A 24696-nucleotide genomic window follows, 5' to 3' on the forward strand; every position below is an offset into this window, starting at 1 on the left:
AATCATATCCTTAAGGAAGAAACATAAAGTATGTGATAGAGCAGAATTACATAATAAGTTAACATTATTTTTAATTAAAGGCAATAATCTTTGGTCTTTGTTTAAACTCCACAATTCTTTCTCTGGATACAGATGGTAGTCTCCTTCATTGATATCCCCAAATTGTGCCTGTTTGTTGTCCTGTTGGTATGAGCAAGTCTATTAATGTTGATCATCACTCCCATGTTGCTGTTAGAGAGTAGAATGTTTTTCTGGTCCTGCTCATCTCATTCAGCATCAGTTCATGGAAATCCCTACAGGCTTCCCTGAATTTCCATCCCTCCTGGTTTCTAATAGAATAGTGTTCCATCACATACATATAGCACAGTTTCTTAAGCTATTCCTCAATTGAAGGACATTCACTCAATTTCCAGTTCTTTGCCACCACAAACAGAGCTGCTATGAATATTTTTATACGGGTGATGTTTTTATTTTTACCCTTTTCATTATCTCTTCAGGGTATAGAACCAGTAGTGGTATTGCTAGATGAAAGGATATGCACATTTTTGTTGCCCTTTGGGTGTAATTCTAGATTTCTCTCTAGGGAGGTTGGGCTATAATCTATCCTTGATGAAGCCACATTGCTCTTTGTTAATGTTTTACTGATTCTCTTTACTAAAACAGTCTAAAGAATCATTCCTCAATTGATAAATAATCAAATGTTATGAAGAGGCAATTTTCCAGATAAGTTTTCAGAAGAAATAAAAGTTTTCAATTATCACATAAAAACGCTCTAACACACTACTGAATAGAGAAATGCAAATTAAAGCAATTCTGAGATATTACTTCACACCTAATTAGATTGAATAGCATGGCAGAAACATGTAAATAACAAGTGCTTCAGGAGGGGTGAGGGGGAATGTGGAAAAATTTGGACACTGCAGTATGGCATTGTTATTAGAGTTCTGAAATAGTCCAAACATTTTAGAGAACAATTTGGACTTACACCAAAAGGGCTATAAAATTTGCATTCTCTTTCACTTAGCAATACCATTACTAGGTTTGTATCCCAAATAACTAAAAGGAAAATGATGTATGTGTACACGGACATTTATAGTAGCTTGTTTTATGGTGGCAAGGAATTTGAAATGGAGGACTTTCCCAACATTTAGGGATTTGCTGAATGGTTTGTGATATATGATTGTGATGGAATAGTGTTTTAAGAAATAGGTAATAAGTCTTCCAGCCAAGATGGCAGGGAGAAGACAGGCACTGTGATAGGTGCTCTCTCTTTCCCCCTCAGAAATAACATGACAGAAACTTCTTCACAGAAAATCCATCAACAAAACCCAGAAAGAGAAGCTAGAAGAACACCTACCAAGAAGGTCTGTCTCAGGGGACCATGGGTGAAACTGGAGATAAGAGCAGAGGATCAGTTTGGGGACAGCTGCTGGTGGAAGCCGGAGGGACAGCCTCAGCCATAGATACTTTGCTGAGTATCAGGTGTGATATCTAACTTTAGTTGTGGAATCTTTGGTGGTGGTGGTGGTGGGGAAGTGGAACTATGGAGTTCCAGCACAGAGTTTCAGAGCATGCCTGGAGAACAACCAGCTGGGTCAGGCACCTGAGCCACATACACTTAGCAGAGCCCTTTGCCCAGAACAAACAATAAACAACCCCCTACCACCACCACTCAGGGCAACTGAGTTCACTCAACAGAAAGAGATTAACTATGTCCCCCAGGGTCTAGCCCAGTGTTCAATGTCAACTCAGACCCTGCTGCTGAGGACCTCATTAAAGAGAAAGCAAGCAGCAGCCCCTACTGGTTGGCCCCTGGAATTACTAAGCCAAGTGAACAAAGCCTCTAGGATCTTCAAAAGCAAACCTCTGAGAGTCAGCCCCCTCCCCCATCACAAGATTAAAAAGGGCCAGAGAAAAGGGGGGCCTATGGAGAAATACTTAGAAGGGACAGATTCTAGCCCAGAGAGATCTAGCACTGCTGAGGAGAATATGAATTGGTCTTCAGCCCAGAAAGACTTCCTTGAAGAAATCAGGAAGGAGTTTAAAAGTCAAATGGAAAAATTGGGAAAACAAATTCAAGAGAAAATCAACATATTGCAAGAGAAAATTAGCATCATGCAACAAGAAAACAAATCCTTGGAAAATTCAATTGGACAAATAGAAAATGAGAATAACTCTTTCAAATCTTCAACTGGACAAATGCAAAAAGGAAATGATTCTCTCAAAATAGTAAAGTCTTTCAAAAATAGAATGGACCAATTGGAAAAGGAGTTGCAAAAGATAAATGAAGAAAAATATTCTTCTCTAAAAAAAAGAATGGAATTGGAAGAAACTAATGACTTCATGAGACAACAAGATTGTGTTAAACAAAACAAAAAGATCGAAAAATAGACAAAAATGTAAAATCCCTCATCAGCAAAACCACTGACATTGAGAACATGTGAAGAAGGGAGAATCTGAGAATTATTGGCCTTCCTGAAAACATTGAAGAGAAACAAAAGCCTGGAATTAATATTACAGGATTTAGTGATGGAAAGTTGTCCTGATATCATGGAAGCAGAGGGCAAAATAGTTATTGAAAGAATATATCTAACCCCTCTGGAAAGACATTGTAAGATGGAAACACCCAGGAATGTTGTGGCCAAGTTCCAGGCCAATCATATAAAAGAAAAAACTCCTACAAGCAGCCAGAAAGAAAAAAAAAATTAAATATCATAGTAAGGATTACAAAGGATCTGGCTGCAGCAGCATTAAGGGATTGAAGGGCTTGTAATGAGATATTCTGAAGAACAAGGGAGCTTGGAATGCAGCCAAGAATCCACTACCTGGCAAAGATGAGCCTTCTCTTCCAGGGAAAAAGACTTCCAAGATTTCACGATGAAAAGGCCAGAGCTAAATAGAAAATTTGGACATCAAACAGAAGGCTCAAGAGATACATGAAAAGGGAAAAAAAACCAAATTGCTATACAGTAAGATAAAACTGACTATATACCCACTTGGGAGAAAGATTCTCATAAGTCTTGAGAATTGGAACTCTCTAATGACTCTCTAATAGAGAGAAAATATGTAGTCAGAAATGATGGACACTCATAACTTTTCTGTGACTCAGATAGAATGATTTATAAACAATACTATCTTAAAAAGGGGGGACAGTAAGGAGAATGGAAGTTGGAGGTAGATTGAATGGGGTAAAACTCATTGTCAAGAGCTACAAAAGACCTATTGTAATTGAGGGGAAGAAGGGAGGAGATGAGAACCACTGAATTTTTATCACATCAGACTTGGCTTAAACTTAACTTAGACACACTTGATCAAGGATGCCCATTATCACACTATAATCAATATCATATTTGAAATGTTAACTTCAGCAATAAGAGAACAAAAAGAAATTGAAGGAATTAGAATAGGGAAGGAGGAGACAAAACTCACTCTTTGCAGATGACATGATGGTGTATCTAGTGAATCTCAAAAAGCCATCTAAAAAACTACTAAAAATAATTAGCAACTTTAGCAAAGTAGCAGGATATAAAATAAACCCTCATGAATCCTCAACATTTCTATATATGACTAGCAAGATACAGCAGAAAGAGCTAGAAAGAGAAATCCTATTCAAAGTAACCTCAGAAAATTTAAAATACCTGTGAGTCTATCTGCCAAGGCAGACTCAAAAAGCTTTTTGAAAACAATTACAAAACTCTTCTCATGCAAAGAAAATCAGATTTATATACCTGAGCAAACATCAACTGCTTATGGATAGATCAAGCTAATATAATAAAAATGGCAATTCTACCAAAACTAAACTACTTGTTTAGCACCCTGCCAATCAAAATAAAAAAAAAATTACTTTAATTATCTAGAAAAAATTGTAAGTACATTTACATGGAGAAATAAAAATTTAAGAACTTTCAGGGATTCAATGAAAAAAAGTGCAAAAGAAGGTGGCTTAGCCTTACCAGATATAAAATTATATTATAAAGCATCAGTCATCAAAACTGCCTGCTATTGGCTAAGAAATAGAGTGGTGGAAGTGGAATAGATAAGATGCAATAGCAGGAAATTATTATAGTAATTTGATGTTTGATAAACCCAAAGCGTTCAGCTATTGCAATAAAAACTCTCTCTTTGATAAAAAGTGTTGGTAAAATTGGAAGTTAGTATGGAACTAACTTAGATTAGACCAAAACCTCACACCCTATACCAAAATAAGATCCAAATAGATACAAAATTTAGACATAAAATACAATACTACAAGCAAACTAAAAGATTAAGTAGTAGATTACCTGTCAAATCTATGGAAAGGGAAGAACAATTTGTGATTATGCCCAAATGGCAACAAAAATGTGCATGCTCTTTGAGCCAGCAATACTACTATTGAGTCTATACCCAGAAGAGAATATGGGAAAAGGGTAAAAAGATCACTTTTACAAAAATATTTTTAGCAGCCCTGTTTGTAGTGGCAAAAAATTGAAAATCAAGTGAATGTCCTTCAATTTTGTGGAATGGTTTAACAAACTATGGTATATGTATTTTATGGAACACTATTGTTTTGTTAGAAACCAGGAGGGATGGGAATTCAGAGAAGCCTGGAAAGATTTTCATGAAGAGAGGCTGAGCAAGATGAGTAGAACCAAAAAACTTTGTACACCCTAACAACAATGTGGGGGTTATGGTCAGGCTTGATGGACTTGTTAATCCCTTCAGTGTAACAACCAGGGAGAATTTGGGGCTATCTGCAATCGAGAATACCATCTGTATCCAGAGAAAGAATTATGGACTTTGAACAAAGACCAAAGACTATTACTGTTAAATTAAAAAAAAATGTATGATTATTTAATTTTACTATCTCATACTTTATTTTTCTTCCTTAAAGATTTGATTTCTTTTTCATCACATTCAACTGAGATCAATGTATAACATGGAACCAATGTAAAGATTAACAGAAAGCATTCTGTGGGGGCTGTGAGGAGGAAAGCAAAAACGGGGGACAATTTGTAAAACTCTAAATAAATAAAATCTTTCTTCAAAAAAAGAAGAAATGGGGAATAAGATGGTTTTTAAAAACAGTCTGGGCATACTTATAATAGCTCATCCAAAATTAAATGAGAAGAATCAGGAGAACCTTGTACCCAATAACAGAAAAAAGACGTAGATACTTTGATCAAGACAATTATCCAATACAATTATAAAATTCCTTGGATGAAAAAGTTATACACTACCATGAGAGAACTCTGAATGCAGATTAAAGCATAATTTTTTTAAACTTTCTAAATTCTCTTGGCTTTTTTTGTTTGTATTTTCTTTCCCAAACTGGCTCATATGGAAATATGATTTACATCGTTTCATATAATTGATAGTAAGTTGCTTGCCTTTTCAAGGAGGCAGAAGAGATGGATGGGAGAGAATTTGGAATGCGAAATTGTTAGCACATGAATGTAATTTTTAAAATGTAATTGGCAAACATTTAACAGAATAAAATATATTGATTAAATAATATTCTAGAATTTGGGGGGAAATAGAATTCAAACTCAAATAACTTTGGAGAAGTTATTTTCTTTGATTTTTTTTTAATTCAGGTCATTTGTCCTTCATGAGCCCTGAAGGACCTCTGGTTTTTCTACTATATTTTCAAATATCACTGACAGTGATTCAGCAATCACATCAGTCAGTTTTATTTATCCCTCTGGATATAATTTACCAATCAGTTCTTAGAGTCCATGTAGATGTTTGGGTAGTGAAAGGACTGGCACCAATGAGGGTTGCCTTTCCTTTGTGTTTGTTCTTCTTGCCCCCTTTTGGGAATAGATAGACAATAAGAAGAATCATCTCCATGTTTATGTAGCGGTAGGTTGACCCCTTTCCTTCCTCCTTTCCCACGCTATTTCTCTACTGAAAAGTTTAGATGAATTGAAATTCATGAGTTCTATTTCTCCCAGCGATATGAAGGAATGATAAGTGTTACCATTCAATGAGTGTCAATACATCCTGTGTTTTTCTGACAGTATCTGGCCTAATATTTCTTGGACCTTGACATGTACTACACTACTAAGCCTTTGGGACTCCTGGGTCAATCTTCCCTGGGGTCAAACATAATTTTATGTATTCTCTAAGACAATAAAAGAACAAACTAACAGAAAATAGGAACTATATACATTTACCATTTCACCCTGGTGCATAGCTTATTCTGAGTTATTGCATTTCTGAATCTATTATGACAATATGATCGTCTATTTTTGTGTTCATCTTCTTTTACCTCCCCTTATTACCTTCTTATATACATCATTTTTTTTTCTTTTTAAATCTAAAATGGTTTTCTTTACATCTTCACAAATCTCTTCAGAAAACTTCAAGTTTTCCTCATCAGCAGAATTGTTTATCTTATTTTATTTTATTTTTAGTGACAGATCTAGATTTATTTATTTTATATTATTACAATAATTTTGCTATAAGAGTAAATACAAACCCCCCTTCCCCCTCCCCAGGAAGACAAGAAACCTCAAGAATAGAGAGAGAGAGAGAGAGAGAGAGAGAGAGAGAGAGAGAGAGAGAGAGAGAGAAAGAGAGAGAATTGTACTTCAGTCTGTGTTCAGATTCCAATGGCTCTGTCTCTGGGGTGAATTGCTTTCTTTTTTATTATAAATCCACCAGAGAAGTTGCTTCAATATTTTTCCCACAGTTGCTATTACTAGCTGTATTTCCCTCCTCTCTATTTCTGCCCACTCTCATTTGTTTTATTCTCTCTCTCTCCTTTCATCCTGGCACTGTCCAAAAGTGTGTTGTATCTCAGTACCCTCTCCCACAATCTTCCCTGTCTTCTATCACCTATTCCCCCTTCCCTCCCCCAATTCCCCCTTATCCCATCCCTTTCTTCTTATTTTTCTCTAGGGTAAGATAGATTTCTATACGCTATTAAGTGTGTTTGTTCTTTCCTCTCTGAGTCATTTCTGATGAGAATGAAGGCTCACTCATCCCCTCCTTCCCTCCCCCCATTCCACTCCATTCGACAAACTTTTTCTTGCCTCTTATGTGAAATTTCTTAGCTTCTTCTTCATCGCCTTTCCCTTCCATCCATTACTTCCTTTATTACCCATTGACTACAACTTTTTACTATATTATACCATTATATTCTGCTCCTTCCTACACCCTGTCTATATATGTTCCTTCTAACAGCTCTTATAAATGAGAAAGTTCATAGGAGTTATCATTATCTTCTTCCCATACAGAAATGCAAACATAATTAAGTTCCTCATAGTTATTCCTTCTCATTTGCCTCTTCTATGGTTCACCAGAGTCCTGTACTTGGTGATCAAACTTTCTGTTCAGCTCTGGTTGTTTCAATATGATAGTTTGAAAGTCCCCTGTTTCATTGAAAGTTCATCTTTTCCCCTGAAAGGGGATATTCAGTTTTGCTGGGTAGTTGATTCTCATTTGTAAACCAAGATCTTTTGCCTTCCGGAATATCATATTCCAATCCCTACAAGTCCTTAATGTAGATGCTGCCAGCTCCTGTGTAATGCTGATTATGGCGTCACAGTAGTTGAATTGGTTGTTTCTGGCAGCTTTTTAGAATTTTCTCTTTGATTTGGGAGTTTTGGAATTTGCCTATAAAATTCCTGGAAGTTTTTCTTTTGGTATCTCTTTCAGGAAGTGATCAATGTATTCCCTCAATTTCTATTTTACCCTCTGCTTCTAAGATCTCAGGGCAATTTTGCTGTATTATTTCTTGAAAATTGAAGTCTAGCTCTTTTCCTGCTTATGAGTTTCAGGTAGTCTAATAATTTTTAATTAATTTCTTTTGGATCTGTTTTCAAGGTCACTTGTTTTTTTCCAATGAGATAGTTCATATTTTCTTCTAATTTTTGGCTTTTTTTGGAAGAGTTTTATTTCTTCCTGATTTCTTGCAAAGTCATCAGCTTTCTTTAGTTCCATTCTGCATTTGAAGGAGTTATTTTCTTCAGAGATTTTTTTAATCTCCTTTTCCAGCTGGCCAATTCTGCTTTTTAAGTCATTCTTGTCCTCATTTGACTTTTGTTTTGTTTTTTTCCATTTGGCCTAAACTGGTTTTTAACATATTATAATGAGTATTTTTTGTATTTTTTCACCAACCTGCTGATTTTATTTTCATGATTTTTCTGCATTGCTCTCAGTTCTTCTCCCAGTTTTTCTTCCACCTCCCTTAATTTCTTTTCAAAGTCTTTTTTGAGCTCACCCATTTGAGCCCATTTTCTATTCTCCTGGAGGTTTTTGGATATGGAAGCTTTGATTTTTCCATCATCTTATTATGTGTTTTGATCTTCCATGGTACTAAAGTAATTTTCTATGGTCAGATTCTTCTTTTTTGTTGTTTACTCATTTCCTCAGCCCAAGACTAATTTACAGAACTTCCAAGGCTTTGGGGCTTTTTTCTGAAAACCCCACTAGGACTTTTCTTCCTCCAGGGTCTTATGCTCTTCCATGTGATTTGATATGTAGATGACCACAGTACTCACCTCTGCCCTGGAGTCGTAAGGAGTAGCCCTGATCAGTTATCTTAGTATGGAAGCCCAAACTGCAACCTGGATCTGAGTGTGGGCAAACTGCAGAGTCCTGCCTCCAGGGACAGCAGAGAAATTTCTAAAATCTTCTCTGACCCCCTTACCATCTGTGGGCTGTGCTCTGGATGTGCAGGCTGGTTTCTCCCAATTCTCACTGCAGGTTCTGCGGTCTGTGCTCCTCACTCCAAACTCCTATTCTCTCACCACTCCTTCAAGCTGTTCCTGGGCTGTGCTGAGACTGGGGCTTTTTCTAACTCCCATTCCTGGTAAAACACACCTTTCCCGAGGAACTTCTAAGTTATCTTGGACTGGAAAAACTTATAACTCAGTCTTTCTGTGGGTTTTGCCCCTCTAAATTTTGGCTAGAGTCATAAGTTGACAGCTTTTAGAGTTTTGGGGGGGAAGGAGTTCCTGGGAAATGCTGCCTTCATGCTGCCATCTTGGCTCCACCCCCCAAAATTCTTTATCTTTTTATCCTTTGAATTTCATTTATTTGTATTTTACCAGTCCTACTGATCTGAGTTCTGGAAAATTTTGAATATAGAATTTTACCTTCTGAATTTTGAACATAGAATTTTACCTATCATTTCTCCTGGAATTGAGGGCTCATGTCAAAACCCATCAGGAGTTTCGCTTTTACTGCCACACATTCCATGAGGAAATAGTAATGTATTTCTGAAGTTTTCATTTTCACTGAGCATCCAATTCTTCCCTATTAGTGAGAAGCAGATCCTCAATAGAAATTCCATTTGTTGATTCCTCCACCTATTGCAACATGATTACATTAAGGCAAAACAAGAAGTTATTAGTAAGAACACTAGCACATGCCTGGATGATTGTCATTTACTTTCACTACCATATCATATTCTATCCTATGTTTGTGATATGTATCTCAAACTTTATCTAGTTTTGCTTTATTATCTACAAAAGATGAAATGATAGCAGATGAAATATTTCCATTTTCTTATCATGTTATGCAGTCAGATCATATATAGAATTGGTTCATTATTTTCTTTTTCTTAAACATATATGGAACATCAACAATACACTTGGCTCAGAATTGAATGGGAGGGTAGAGTTGACTGGATTACATAGGGATAATTGCACAGCACTGTTCAATGACCTTCAGTTCCTCCCTGAAACAAAAATCTATCCTTTAAAAATTAGTAATCTTCTGGTCATAGTAAATGTAACTAAATCAAGTATTCCAGTGATCTCTGGGTAACTAAAGTTGTGAGTAACTCAAAGGTCAATGAGAAATGCACCGAATCAAACAGTGCTAAACTGCACCCCATCTCCTACTATGCATGGGTTGCAAAAAGTGGTTAAATAGATATCAATAAAAAATTCTCCAATTGAAAAAGGGGCAATCATGTACTGAGTATGGAGGTTGTTAGACATAATGAGTATTACCAAAGTAATGACCAGAGAATTAGGGGAATTTTGCTATCAAATCTTAACTATCACCATATTCATTTTAGTTAGTTGGTTAGCCTTCTTATACAGGATTTAGCAGAGAATAAGACAAGCAGGAAGACAGAGACTTTAGAGAGAGTACTCACTTGGAAATCACTGACCTATTGATATGGTGGAGTAAAAACAGTTTTGAATTTCTTTGACAAAATAACATTTTGGATGTTATTAGTATAACACATTTATAAAGAGATTCATTAAGAGGCATTGACAAAATTCTTTTAAATTTTTATTTTTGAAGAGATGTAATTGATTTGCAAATCATATATTTCTCAACAAAACATTCTAAGATCCCTTTGCTTATAATATTGGAATTTATCTTCTGCTTCCAGCATCACTCACTTAGGGGTCCACCTTATCATTTGTGATAGATCCTAGTGTTGCCATGTTTTAATCAGCTGTTAAAATGTTTCCAGAAAAGTATATGTTACGTGGGGCATCTTCTCTTCCATCACATCTCTAACTTCCTTCTTGGATATAACAATATGTTTTAATTATCTATGCTGTGTTAAAGTATTCTTGCATTTTGTTTAATGAATGCTGTAGTGATGTATGGCATTTTAAATCATTCAGTGGTCCCCGCAATGTCATTAATCTCAACATTTACTAAAAGTTACCTCTAGTCATTTTTATTTCACTATCAATTATTTATTAACATTTCATTAATAGTAGAAAGTAGTAGTTTATGAAGCAGAATTTGATACTGACAGAATATAATATTATTTATGTAATATATGTACATTTCTTTTGTTACTTTTTGAGCATTCCAATGCATTTTATGAGTTATCCTGATTGGTTCATGACTGCAATGATGAATAGAAGTAAATGGTATCATCTGCAGCCTTGTTATTTTAGAGATGGGGATAATATTTATTGAATGTCTACTGTACTCAAGATCTTGTCCTGGACATTATGAAATGAAAGAGGTTTGTTTGCTTATGTTTTTCTAATGAGATGGTGGATTAGCAAGTAAAATAATAAAAGAACAGTCTGAACTGACCCTAGTATTGGAAATATCCCATCAAGTGTGAATCAGTCTTTACAAACAGAAATAAATGTATCTAGAAAATGTCAAATTAAATATGCCACATTATAGGAAAAGACATAAGTTATTTTCTTTTGTAGCTATAATGGGGTGGAATGGTGATCAGAGTTCTTCTATAATTTCTTTTTTGTCCTTACTACTGTTGTACCCAGAGAGGCTTTCTATTACAAATACTATTGCATTCTGGGAAGTAGTATCAAATGATCTTCAATTTTCTTTATCCTTTCTTAACTCCAAGTCCCCAGCCAAAGATGGTACTTGCTGCAAATACTTCAGTGTTAGATCTAATTCTGTCTCATCTCTGGGATTACTTATACCTTTATTACCTCATCACAGCTATATCCACATTAAGGTTACCATGATCAGCCAATTCCAGTACTTATCTATTTATAGAGTAAATATTTAAAGGAATACATCTGCTCCATTTTGTTATTACACATTTATTCTTTTGCCACTACATCTGAAGTCTGATGTCAGTCATTCTCAATTTTGTTTTGGACTGCAGTGCAATATTCTTTACCATGAGAAACTGTACTATGGTAAACATTTAGGGGGGCTACATTGTGAGGAGGTATTTTTAGTTTTTCTTCAATGAGAGGAGTTATTTTTTTTAATTCTCTTTAAGTTATAGGTCTGATGTGTTTTGATATCTGTGTGTGTGTCTTCATGGGTGAATTTTCTTATATTTAGGAAATCACACCAAGATATAGGTGCTTGATAAGGAAGATTCATATTAAATAAAATAATACACTAATTTTCTTTTATCTGTCAAATCATTCAATGTTTCAAGGTACACTGAATGGAACTATTAGTACACTTCTGCATCATGGAACATTCTTTGAGAACTACTGCTGTACTGCATTTCTTCATTATATGAGATGAAAATAATATGAGTTCCCTTACTGGTCTATGTCTTTTCTTTATGGACCAGTCTGATTAAGATGAGAGACAATTGTCAACAGAAAGTGTGTAACCTTGGGCAAGCCCAATGTTTTACCAAAAAAAACTAAAAACTAAAATACATTGGTTAAAAGAGCAACTGCATCAATTCAATCATGGATCTTTTGGAATGTTGAATTACTCTTTGAAGAAAAAATCTAATATATAGAAAGGAAAATTATTCCAGGACAACAATAAATACATTATTTTTCAATTACTATAATCCTAATGAATCCTTACATATTATTTTGAAGAAAGGAGATCATTTAACTATAAGTCTGAGAAAGAAAAAATAGTCAGTTCAAAGAGGGGTAAGTCTTAGGGCTGGTTAATGAACAAGGTGGTCAAATGGATAGAATTGCCAGACCAGGAAGAAAGATTTGAATTCAAATGAGTCTCAGATTCTTACTAGCTGTCTGATTCTGGGCATGTCACTTAAAGTCTATTTTCCTTAATCCTTTAGAGAAGGAAAGTCAAACCACTTCAATGTCTTTGCCACAATAGCTCCATTCGATAGTGTGAACCATGGGTCACAAAGACAGGCACAAGTGAAAGACTGGAAAAAAAGCAATGATTTGTAATATAATGACTCTAATAAAATATGAAGATTGAAGAATTTCTTTAGGAGAATGGAAAGATAAATGCTTCATTTTTAATTTTATTTAAGGAAATGGAGTTAAGTAATTTGCCCAAGTTAATACAGGCAATTATTAAGCGTCTGAGGTCAAATTTGAACTCAGGCCCTCTATTCACTGTCACCAATCTAAGTATTTCTAATAGTGAATTAGATATCCCTAAACATTAATCCATTTCACTGTAACTTCACAATGCCTACTTGCTTTTTGTTTGTGCTATTGTTTCAAATAAATAAGCCAGAGATTTTCTGTCATTACCTGAATTACGAAGCTTTCAAAAGGGAAGAAAAATAACAATAATACCAACATTGGAAAATTCATTAAAAATACCTTGTAAAAAGGGAAACATCTTACAAATAACTTATTTGTCTTAAAAGGCTAAGAATATTTGGAGATGGCAAGGAAAAATTGTAATATGAACTTCAAGAGGTGGGTAGATAATTAATACAGATTTCAGTTGGCTGGCATTTTGAAAGACTATCATTAATTTCTACTTGTCCTTGGAGAATATGGTAGCAAACTAGGATTTAATTACATGAGTTAATAAATTGTGAAAAAAATCAAGTAAATCATTCAAGATTGATAAATTGTGGAGAGAATTTTTGGCAACCCATAATGGTTGTCTTTCTGCCAACTACATAAGGCAGTAGGTTGTGAGTAAAAATTTATTTCCAGAAACACCAAATTTTTTTTATGAATGAAGCAGAATCTCATTCAGATGGAATATTTTCACACTGATCCTCTAAATTCAAACCAATCTTACCCTGCAAAGTTTGAAATGGGTCACTTTTAACTTAGGATGATTATTTCTGGTGAGGAAACTTCTTTTATTGTATGAATCGATAGAGCTGGGACCCTTGAGAGACTTATGGTTTATTTTCAGCTATCCCCATAAAGGCTTCAAGTACGTCATCTATATCTTACTAAGGAGAAGTGGGGCCTCTGTTTTTTAATCTTTTAAATGAGACCAAAATATAAATGCTATAAATACTATTATATACAATGTACTAAACACATACATATTGTATTATAAATATAATAATGAATTCTCACTTGTTTGGTTACAGTGAGTTTCATTAAAACAGACATATCACCAATTTTAAGGACCTGAAATTATAAAAGGGTTCTAATCCCCTTTAGCAACTAGGGAGGTAAAAATTGGTGGAAGAAAAGTGAAAGATGACATGTTTTCATTACCCCCAATTTTTGCAAAATGTATCAAATTAGATAATCTATAAACATTTTTAATTCACCATATCCATAATTGAACTTGTCTTTCTGTATTTTTCCCCTCTAAATTTGCCTATTACTATCAAGTGGCACATGCTTAATCATTCAAATTCAAAACTTTGATGTTATCTTTTACTCTTGGCCCATGCTTACTGGAAACATTTAATTTATTGCCTTATCTTGCTATTTATACTTTTATAAAGAACATTTCTTGTTTACATATATTCTGCACACTCAAACAATTGCTCCCCTGATGCAAGCCCCCATGACTGTGCCCTTCCCTCAAGTTTCTCCTCACTCCTATCCTCCTCCATTTTACTCCTAAAGTGATTTTCCTAAAGTGAAGCATTGACTGCATCAATTTCCTACTTAGTATCATGGAAATAGTGGACATGAACCTGGACAGACCTTGAGAGATAGTGGAGGACAGACAACCCTATTGTGTGATGGTCATTTGGATCACAAAGTGTCAGACATGAGTGAACTACTCAGCAAAGAGAATCTCTTTTACTTCCAAGATGAAAGAAAACATACCATGTTTGTAATTAAAACCATTCTTAATCTATTTTTCTACCTCTCCACTTTTAGTAGTACACTTTTCCCATTTTACTCTATGATCCAATTATTCTGGCCTCTTAGATTTTTCTCAAATATAACACTTCATCTCCAATTCTTTCCTTTTTTTAATTTTTTAATTTTTTTATTCTCATTTTGTACAAATGTTTTTTTTTACATTAATAAAATATTCTTGTTTACAAGTAAACAAAATATCCCTCCTCCTCCCCCATGAATATAGATAGACTTGTTTGGGCGAAAAAAGTAAAGGGGAGAGGAAAAAAATTAAAATAAAAAAATAATAATAGTAATAATTGTAGGTATGGCCAGGTGGCGCAATGGACAAAGCAACATCCCTGGAGCCACAAGCACCTGAGTCCACATCCAGCCTCGTAAACCCAACAGTCACCCAGCCTTGTGACATGCAAGCCATCCGATCCCCACTGCCCTGCAAAAACCCAAAAAAAAAAAAAAAAAAAGAAAGAAAGAAAAAAAAAGACCCAAAATAAAATAAAATAGTAATAATAGTAGGGGTGGCTGGGTGACAGACAGAGCCTTGGCCCTTGAGCCAGGAGCACCTGGGTCCAAATCCGGCCCCAGATACCCAAAGATCACCCCTCTATGTGGCCCCAGGCAGGCCATCCAGCCCTACTTGCCCTGTACCCTCCCCCAAATAATCATAACAAAAATGTGCTTGAGTCTTTGTTCAAACACCAACAACTCTGTCATGGGTGGATCTCATTCTTTATGATAAGTCCATCATAAAAGTTATTTCCATATTTTTCCACTATTGCCATTGCTGATCGCAACTCCCTCCTTTCATATTTCTCTACTACCATGTATTCTATTTTCTCTCTCCTTTCACTATGACTCTGCTGTCGGGTAGCTGAGTGGTGCAGCAGACAGATCCCTGGTCCCGGTGCCAAGAAGCCCTAAGCCCCCTTACCACCCCTTAGGCCCAGAATCCAACTGGCCCTATGGTCCTGGGCAGGCCTTCCATTCCCAGCCCCTTGCAAGAAGTAAGAAAGAAAATGTGTTATATCTGGCCACTCTACCCCCCATGGTCCATCCTCTCCTCCTTTATTCACATCCCCACCCCTTCCCCGTGCTTCCCCCTCCTTCTTACTCCAGATGTCTATACCCCATTGAGTATATTTGCTGCTTCCTCTCCTAGCCATCTCTGATGAGAGCAAAGTTTCCCTCATTCCCCCTTGCCTCCCCCCTTCCATATCATTGCAATAGCTCATTGTAATAAAAAAAAAATCTTATGTGAAATATCTTAGACTATTCCCCCTCTCCTTTTTCTTTCTCCCATTCCATTTTCCTTTTTTTTCTATTGACTCCATTTTTATACCATATTTTATCTTCGAATTCAGCTTTCTCCTGTGCTTCAACTATAAAAGCTCTCTCTACCTGCTCTATTAACTGAGAAGGTTCATATGAGTATTATCAGTGTCATTTTTCTATGCAGGAATACATGCAGTTCATCCTCATTAAGTCCCTCATATTTCCCCCCTCTCCTCCAATCTCCATGCTTCACCTGGGTCCTGTATCTGAAGATCAAACCTTCTGTTCAGCTCTGGCCATTCCAAAAGGAACCTTTGAAATTCCCCTGGTTCATTGAAAGTCCATCTTTTTCCCCTGGAAGAGGACATTCAGCCTTGCTGGGTAGTTTATTCTTGGCTGCATTCTAAGCTCTCTTGCCTTCCAGTGTATTGTATTCCAAGCCCTATGAGCTTCCAATGTAGCTGCTGCTAAGTCCTGTGTGATCCTGAGTGCTGCTCCACGATATTTGAATTGTGTCCTTCTGGCTGCTTGTAATATTTTCTCTTTGACTTGGGAGTTCTGGATCTTGGCTATAATATTCCTAGGGGTTGGTTTTTTGGTATCTCTTTCTCTGCGGGATCGGTGGATTCTCTCCATTTCTATTTTGCCCTCTGCTTCTAGAATATCAGGGCAATTTTCCTGTAGTAATTCTTTGAAAATGATGTCAAGACTCTTTTCCTGATCATGACTTTCAGGTATTCCAATAATTTTTAAATTATCTTTCCTAAGTCTGTTTTGCATATCACTTGTTTTTTTTCAATGAGATATCTCACATTTTCTTCTAATTTTTCATTTTTTTGGTTTTGAAGTATTGATTCCTGATTTCTGTTAAATTCATCAGTCTCCCTGAATTCTATTCTTTGCCTGAAGGATTTATTCTCCTCAGGGAGTTTTCTTATCTCTTTTTCCATCTGGCCAATTTTGCTTTTTAAAGCATTCTTCTCCTCAATAACTTTTTGAACTGTTTTATCCATTTGACCTAAGCTGGTTTTTAGCATGCTATTTTCTTCAGCATTTTTTTGGAATTCCTTAACTAAGCTGCTGACTTCATTTTCATGTTTTTCCTGCATCTCTCTCCTTTCTTTTCCCAGTTTTTCTTCTAACTCCCTCATTTGATTGTCAAAGTCTTTTTTGAGCTCTATCATAGCCTGAGCCCAATTTCTGTTTTTCTTGGAGTCTTTAGATGCAGGAGCTTGTGCTTCCTCATCTTCAGACTGAGTATTTTGGTCCTTCTTGGGCTCATTTGCAAAATATTTCTCAATAGTCTTCTTTTTGTTTCTCTGTTTGCTCATTTTCCCAGCCTGGGCCTGGTTTGGGGTGTTTCTTGAGCTTTTGGGATACTCCCACAAGGGTCTCAGTGTGTGAGGCTCTGTCCTCCCTCCTGGTCTGTGAATGACCATAAGTGCCCCCCTCTGCCAAGGGGCTGATGTGGGGGGGGCTGCTTGTTCTATGGGGGGGCCTAGACTGTGGTCAGGATCTGAATGTGGTCAGAGCCCCAGAGTCCTGTTTCAGGGGCAGAGGACAGAACTAGGCAGTCTCTCTTCACTCCCCTCCCTCAGCTCAATGGGCTCATGCCCTGGGGGCTCCTGCTTACCAGCTCTGCCTGCTTCTGTTTCCTAGATCAGGACTGGGGAAAGAAGATGCTGCTTGCTGTGTGCCCTGAGGGTTGGGCTCCACGTGCTCGCTCTGGCAGAGGTCCCCCGCTGTTCCCCCACTTTGTGCCTGGTGCTCCTCAGTGTGCAGCTCAGGAGACTCCCACGCTGCTGTGAGCTGAGACCCCCAGTGCCCTGGGACTGCCTCCGGAAGGCTGAGGTTCTTTGGCTCTGGTGGGCCACCCCCCTGGAGGGCCGCCTCTCCGACCCCAGGGAGCAGAGCCTTTCTGCTCTTTTCCGGGTTCCCTTGAGTAGGAGAACTGCCTCACTGGGTCCCTTTGTGGGTTCTGTCTCTCGAAAGTTTAGTTAGAGTCCTTAGCTGATGAATTTTATCAGAGAGCTCCTAAGACTGGATCCCTTCTTGTCGCCATCTTGGCTCTGTCCCCCCCTCCAATTCTTTCCTAATGCTCTTTCTTCACATCTCTGCCTCTTAGCTCCCCTTCAAATGAAGTTTAAATCAGTTCTTATGTAGAAAATCAGGATTTTCCTGATTTTTCCATTTTTATGACTTGATGCCTTAGACTGAATTCCATGTACTATGTATATTACTTGGATATTTTAGTCTCAGATTCTTACTAGTTCTGTTTTTCTAAGAAAGCCACTTCACCCTGTATGCCTCAGTTTCCTCATCTGTAAAATGAGCTTGCGAAAGAAATGATAGACTACTTCAACATCTTTGTAAAAAAAAAAAAAAAAGCAAACTCCAAATAGGATCATGAAGATTGAAAAACAATTATAACCCAATTATTTACATATTATCTTCCTTCATTAAAAGGTAAGTACCTTGAAGGCAGGGACCATGTTCCTGTTTTTGTTTGAAACTCTACCACTTAAGACAATGCATAGAAGATAGTAAATTAATGCTTGTCATTCTACTAGACTGAAAACTTTAATACTTTTCCAACATTCTCTCACCTCTTTAATCTTAAAAAATTCCTCTGTTCTTCACTGTATATCCACATATAAGATCTCAATGACTTCTCAGATCTGTACTACCTCTAATATCATGAACATGGAAAATTCCACTCTCCACCTAAAAGCAAGTCTTTCATTTCTTCACTTGCATTCAACTTGCTATTTATTCCTTTCCTAACATCTAGTCATTTAGACCTCTTCCTGCTTTTCCAGCCCATCTCTCCTACTCTCCCTTTCTTGCCTTCTTGTCTATCCTTGCCCCAGCTCTGTCATTTTACTGAAGCCTTTACCCCCCCCAAATGTCTTACCCTAAACATCCTACTATTTCTTTACTTCTTGTTCTTATCTTTTGACATCTCATTTCCCATCTTCTTATATCTGGAAAGGATTTACACATCATTTCTACCTTTGGTTTCTGTAAAAGTTCTACCTAAAATGCAACTTCCTACTTGAGGTCGTTCCTAATTATTACCAGATGTTTCCCCTGTCTTGAAATTACCATGTATTTAATGTTATATTTATATATGTAATTCCTTATTGTCTGACTTGGCAAAATATAAACTCCTTGCAGTGAGGTTATATTTCCTTTTTGTGTGTAATTGTCATCACCCATAACAAAACTTCCCTTGTAACGGGTGCTTCAGAAATAATTTCTGGGTGACTGAACATCCTTCAATGATATCATCTGGCTATGAGAGTAAAATTCAAATGGCTTAGACTGGAATTAAAGGCTCTCTACTCAACCTTAACTTATATATCTACACTAGCTCACACTTCATAGTGCATTACCTAAATCTTGGCTCTCATTGTTCATCATACTTCTCTTTGTCAATCTCACAAAATCTAACTCAATTCCATCATGAATCTTCCTGAACTGGTTTAGTTGGTGATGAAGTAAAACCCCAGTTATTATATAAAACTCTATAGTTCCCTTTTTTATTTTTTATTGGGTTTTTTTAGGTTTTTGCAAGGCACATGGGGTTAAGTGGCTTGCCCAAGGCCACACAGCTAGGTAATTATTAAGTGTCTGAGACCGGATTTGAACCCAGGTACTCCTGACTCCAAGGCCGGGGGTTTATCCACTATGCCACCTAGCTGCCCCAGTTCTCTTTTTTAAATGTAAATTTATTTATTTTCCAACCACATGCAAATATAATTTGCAATAAGTATTTTTGAAAGATTTTGAATTCCACATTTTTCTCCCTACCACCCTTCCATCCTACTTACCCCTGAATAGTGAGTTATCTGATAAGGTTATACATGTACATTTATGTTAACCATATTTCTATATTAGTCATGTTGTGAAAGAGGGAGAAATCTTGAGAAGGGAAAATATAGAGCAAAAAATAATTTTAAAAAATAGAAAAGAATATGCTTTGGTTTGCATGCAGAGTCCATGATTCCTTCTCTGAATGGATGTAGATTTTCTATCACAAATCCTTTGGAATTGTCTTTGATCTTTGTATCACTGAGGACAGTAAAGACTCTTAAAGTTAAGCATCACACATGCTTGAAGTTAATGGGAACAATGTTCACCTGGTTCTTTTCACTTGACTCAGCATCAGCTCATGTAAGTCATTACAGGCTTTTTTAAAGTCCACCCATTCTTGACTTCTTATAGCACAATAGTACTATACCAAAATTAGTCCTGTTCATTCCTAATTGAAGGATGTCCCCTCAATTTCCAATTCTTTGCTACTACAAAAAGAATTGCTATAAAGATTTTTATACATGCAGGTATTTTCCCCCTTTTATTATCTTTATGGGATACAGACCTAGTAGGGGTATTTCTGGATCAAAAGATATGAACAGTTTTATTGTACTTTGGGCATTGTTCCAAATTGCTTTCCAAAGTGGTTGGATCAGTTCACAACTTCACCAACAATGCATTAGTGTTCCAGTTTTTCCACATCCCCTACAATATTGATCATTTTTGGCCAATCTGATAGGTGTAAGGTTATACTTCATAATTATTTTAATTTCTCTAAGCAATAATTATTTAAAGAATTTTTTCAAATGATTGTAAATTACTTCAGTTTCTTCATCTGAGAACTGTCTATTCATATAATTTGACCATTTATGAATTGAAGAATGATTTACTTTCTTACAAATTTGACTCAGTTCTCTATTTTTAATCTGAATTCTTTATTAGCAATACTATCTGTGCAAATTGTTTCACAACTTTCTCATTCCTTTTAATCTTGTTTGCATTGGGTTTATTTGCTGAAGAACTATTTAATTTAAAACAATCAAAATTATACATTTGTATTTTTAATATTCTCTGTCTTTTGTTTGGTCATGAACTTCCCAACTCTCTATATATCTAACAGGAAAAAAATATATTCCTTTTTCTCCTAATTGACTTATGGTATCATCTTTCATATCTAAATCCTGTACCCATTTTAATCTTACTTTGGAATAAAATGTGTGATGTTGTTCTATGCTAGTTTCTGCCATACTATTTTCCGGTTTTTCCAGAAGTTTTTGTCAGATAATGGGTTCTTGACAAACACAGAAGCTGGAATCTTTGGGTTTAACTTACACTAAAGCACTATAATCACTAACTAATGTTTCTTTTTTTACCTAATCTATTCCACTTATCCACCAATCCATTCTTATGCTGGACCAGTTTTGATGACTGCTACTTTATAATGTAATTTTACATCTGTTATGGATAGGCCACCTTTCTTTGCATTTTCCCCCATTAATTCTCTTTATATTCTTGAATTTTGTGTTCTTGTATAAGTATACTTCTAACAGAATTACAGTTCTGAAGAGTTATAAGTATCATCCTCCCATGTAGGGAAACAACTGATGTAAATTTATTGAAAAATAATATTTCCTTTTCCCTGATTATCTTTTATGAATATTTTGAGTCTCGTGCTTGAAGTTTGAATTTTCTGTTCAACAATGGTCTTTTCAATAGGAAAATGTATAAGTCCCCTATCTCATTAAATGTCTCAATTTTGCTGGGTTGTTGATTTTTTTGTTGTAAACCAAGCTTCTTTGCCCTCTGGAAAACAATATTTCAGGCTCTTCGATTATTAAGTTTTGATCTTGCCAAATTCTGTTTAATTCTGACTGTGGCTCCTGGGTATTTGAATTGTTTCTTTTTTAATGCCTATAGTATTTTCTCCTTTATTTGATAATTCTAGATTTTAACTAAGAATTCCCGTCCTTTTCCATCCTCTCCTCCCCATCCCTCCCTCTCCCCTTTGCATCTGAAGACTCTTCCCTCCTTCCTAGCTAGACAGAACTTTTTTGGAAATCTTTTCCAGATAACTTAAGCTAAATGACATTCCTTCTTTTTTGGGTTCTGTCACTCCAGAATCCATTTTGAGGCATGCTTAATGTTGTTGGTGGAGACTTGGGAAAGCTTAGGAAACTCTCTGGCTTCTATCTCCCATCTATGACTCTATATTCCTCTTCAACATAGGCATATCATGATATACGATGGATAACTTTAGCCCCCACTAAGAGTATAAACTGCAATATGGTAGAAGCTCCAGTCTTTCCTAAGCCTTATATATTTTCCAGACACTTAGAATATTACTATGTATACATTACTAATTTATAAAATAGTTATGTAAAACTTGAATTGTATGTAAAACTTGAATTGAAGCATGTGCTGGAATAAGGCAGATTCTTGTATAATAGAATTAGAACTCAATCTCAAATAATCATGGGTAATTCCCCAAAACAAATCACTAGCTATGTGTTCTTAGGCAAAAACCTTAGCCATTCTTACCTGTTTCCTTTATAAAAATGAAGAAAAAATTGTTACTTCTTAAGATTGTTCTGAATAAAGTATTTTGTAAAATATAAAGTGTTCTATAAATATAAACAATTACTTTTGGAACATGACAATTGAAGTGAATGTACAGAGACCGAAATCTGCAAGGGACATTGTAAAAAAAAGACCTTCTCTAACTTCTTTTAAAAATAACTAAACTGAAGCCCTGAAAATTTCAGGGTTTGTGAAATGTCACTTGTGTAATGTCACTAGGATAGCTTAATTTCAGAGTTGGCCAGAGAATCCAGGTTTCCTGCTTTTTAGCCTTTACTGCTTTCATCTGAATCCCATGGAACAATCATATTTTAAATGGAAAGGCATTTTCTCTCTTCCTCCTATAGTTAAAGAAGAAATGCCCTAACATACTTAAAATAACTGTGCTTTTCTTGAAGATAGGATTACTATAATTTTAATTAATAATTTTTAATTGAATTCATTTCATTGATATCCATCACTATTTCCTACTCACAGAAATTAAAGCTATTTTTTCCACTTTTAGTTTCTATGGTATTACTTCAAAATGGCATTTCTGCACTTTGAATGGTAGAACATGTCACCTTCTTTTCACAGCAACCAAGAAAGTCTAAAGTAAGATACCACTTCTCATTAACATATTTAATTAAAAGAATTTCATCCAATCTCCCTTTTTTGATTTCTCATTTGAAAGCTCATCTGTTCATAGAATCATAACACTTAAAACTTGGAGATACTTTAGACATTATTTGCTGTAGCTCAATAGTGCCATTTATGTGGAGGAGGAATCTGAAGCCCAGAGTGGTAAATGTCTTGCTCAGAGCTTGTAAAATTTTTTTCATGTCTCTGTGCCTACAAAAATGCTCTCTAGCTGACATTACTTAACACTTTTTTCTCTGCCATCAAAATTGTGCTTCCTTTTTTTTTGGTATTCTAGCTATCATCCTATTACGGATAAGAGATTGTGTCATCTTCTGACATGAGAGACTTTTTTTAAAAAGTCATTACCAGCACCTATCAAGTTTCCTTTATTCTAATTGTTGTTTTTGCTCAGTTGTGTCTGACTCTTCATGTCTCTGTGGGCAATTGTACACCAGTATTGTCTATATAATTTTATTGCTAAATATACTGGAGTGGTTTGTCATTTTCTTCTCAGTGTATTAAGGCAAGTAGGGATTTAATGACCTTCCAAGAATCTCATACCTTGTAGGTGTCTGAGGCTGAATTTGAATTCAGGTATCCCTGACTCCAAGTCCAACACTCTACCTTCTGAGCCAACTAGCTATCTTTTAATAGGAGGACAGCTAATAAGTGCTTATTAACTGACTGATTACCATTACTTGCATTAAAAAAACTCCATCTTTCAAAGCAAAACATTTTTTTTCTTTTTTAATATATTAATTTGCTTTTTCCAATTGCATGCATAGATAGTTTTCAACAATCATTTTTTAAGGTTTTGAGTTTCACATTTTTCTCCCACTCTGTAATAGAAAGCAATCTTAAAAGGACATAAATATATCTAAATGAGATACATTGTGAAAGAAGAATCAAACCAAAATAAAAAAAAACACATTAGAGAGAGAAAAAACATAATACTAAATCAATTATATTTTATCATTGCACAGTGATACTATTGCCACATTTAGCATTCTCCTGGATATGCTTATTTCACTCAGCATCAGTCCATGTAAGTCTTTCCAGGTTTTTTTTAATATACCTACTCATCATTTCTTATAGCATAATAGGATTATAATACATATGCCCCAGATTTTTGAGTCATTCCCCATTTGATGGATATTCCCTCAATTTCAAATTCTTTGATGATCAATATTCTAACTATGACTCTCTTATTTAAGACAGTCTAGTCCTTAGACAGTAGATACTTATTCTATAATTAGGTAATAACATAAACATGTTCCCATGCCTTCATAGCTTTACATATTGTTATCAATTGAAAACAGAAGAAAAAATTTCTCCATAGATCACAGATCTGTGATGGACCACCCACCTTACACAGGTAAGGATGCATGTTGTACTCAGGTGATAAGTCTGAGAGCAGAGTTTCTAAAACTCTGTGCGTCTTTGTCTGTGTGTGTGTGTGTGTGTGTGTGTGTGTATGTGTCTGTGTGTAGACTTTAGTAAACTGATGAAATTTAAGGACTCTTAAATGTATAAAATTTGTTTTAAAAATTGGAATAAAAGTAAATTGATTTTATTGAAACAAAATCATCAAAATATTAAAACAAATAACAAAAAGAATTTATAGACTCAAAATTAAGAGTTTATGACTTGGGCAGCTAGGTGGCATAGTGGATAGAGCACTGACCCTGGAGTCAGGAATACCTGAGTTCAAATCTGACCTCAGACACTTACCTAGCTGTGTGGCCTTAGGCAAGCCACTTAACCCATCTGCCTTGCAAAAAAAAAGTTTATGATTTGCCCATAGTCATACAACAAATAAGTATCCAAAGTTTAACTTGGACCATATTTTCCTCACTCCAAATTCAGGTCTACATCCACTACTGCTTTTCTATAGCTTATATATTTTATGTTCCATAGTGAAAATATTTCTACCAGTTATAGGTAATATCAGAAAATTCTCAAAAATTATGATCAGGTCACTTCACCA

Source organism: Macrotis lagotis, chromosome 5, assembly GCF_037893015.1.
Source record: "Macrotis lagotis isolate mMagLag1 chromosome 5, bilby.v1.9.chrom.fasta, whole genome shotgun sequence".
Classification (NCBI taxonomy): domain Eukaryota; kingdom Metazoa; phylum Chordata; class Mammalia; order Peramelemorphia; family Peramelidae; genus Macrotis; species Macrotis lagotis.